The sequence below is a fragment of the Aplysia californica genome, unplaced genomic scaffold (assembly GCF_000002075.1).
Source record: "Aplysia californica isolate F4 #8 unplaced genomic scaffold, AplCal3.0 scaffold00003, whole genome shotgun sequence".
NCBI lineage: Eukaryota > Metazoa > Mollusca > Gastropoda > Aplysiida > Aplysiidae > Aplysia > Aplysia californica.
The window spans coordinates 3,807,046-3,808,646 of record NW_004797273.1 but is presented as its reverse complement, the minus strand read 5'-3'; positions in this window follow the sequence as shown (position 1 = coordinate 3,808,646).

The following is a 1,601-nucleotide window of genomic DNA, read 5'->3' as shown; positions in this document are numbered from 1 at the left end:
CCCCCCCCACCCGGCCAAAAATAAGGGGAAAAAGTAAAATATCAAGCTGGGTATTTTTTTTTTCCAATTCAAACTTCAAACGATTAAGGCGTTAAGGCACAGCCCACACATTCCCCGCCAAACAATTTGTTTGGAACCGAAACAGGATCACCTACAATGCATTCCAATATGACAGTATGACGTCGAATGAGCTTACGACACACCTGTTCCTTTGATAGGTTGCAAAAGAAAAACGTAGTTACGAGTCGGTTCATAATATGTCATTTCTCAATCCGAGATATTGACGTCCTCATCTCAATTTTTGATAATCTCTTAGTGCATATTAGTTCCTCTAGCAGCGTGTTATACAGCAAATTTGTAACCCTTGTTCGCGTCTTTAAAAAAAATCTTTTCAACTATGTTCCTCGGTAAGATTGTAGTGAAGACACGTTTTACGTCGGCAATCGATCCTCATATCTGTAACAATAAAAAAACACAACTTTTAACCATACTTTACATTTCCCGTCGGTTGGGTATCGAGAATGCGGGGAAAGTGTTGCGTAAGTAGTAGGCTAGAACATAACAATTTACAGCGTATGTCAGCGCTTTGTTGTCTAAGTCCTGCTCGCTACCTCGAAACGCCGTCACTGAGCTTCTGTCTTGGGGAGTTTGGCACGACAGATATACGGTCGCCCCAACCTCCTACTAGATCCCGAACTACCAGCGAGTTGGCCAGCCTTCGGTTTCGTTTGACCCCTTCTCTACAAAGTCCTACTATAAAGAATGTTTGATTTCCACGACCTTGTCCACAGTGTGATGCATGGCAATCGGTGTCTGTTGCAGAATTAGGTCATGCAGTTTGATAATGTCTGACTGTGTTGAAATATGACCTGGTGTGTCTGGGGTATTTGCATGCGAGACGGACCAAGCCCCAGTCTTGTGTGGAGGTGTCCAGATCTGGCCCTGGGAACCTTCCGGAATTTATTATCTGCATCCATCTTGTGTGACCCCAGTTTGACCCGTAAATCTTGGGGATTACATCACGTGACCATGCTACCAGTGCAACCAGACTTTAGTTGGATGATGGTGTTGTTGCTGTTCCTGTTGTTGTTGCTGTTGTTGCTATTTTGCTGTTGTTGTTGTTTTTTGCTGTTGTTGTTGTTGTTGTTATTGTTGTTGTTGTTGTTGTTGTTGAAGTTTGATGCTGTACACATACCAATTTAGCAACTCTCGGATAGGAATGCACATTCCATCCGAGAGTCTAGACATCCACCCCTCTCGGCTTTGAATCTGGCCCTCCCATTTGACTGACCAAGTTTGGAACCTACTTCACCATATCACCCGATTGCATGGGTACTAAATTAATCCCTGAAAACTGGGCTTAGTAAAGAGGAGAGGGAAAAGGGGACCGGAGAGTGGGGCAAGGGAGTATTATTGGAGTTCGTTAACGAATAAAATACATAATAAACTTATCTAGTCATTGGGACTAACGTTCTAAATATCATGACCACAACACACCTAAACGTAGCAGCAATTGAAATGAAAACGTATATTTCATTTTCTAAATGGAAATAAAACAGCACACACACACACACACACACACACACACACACACACACACA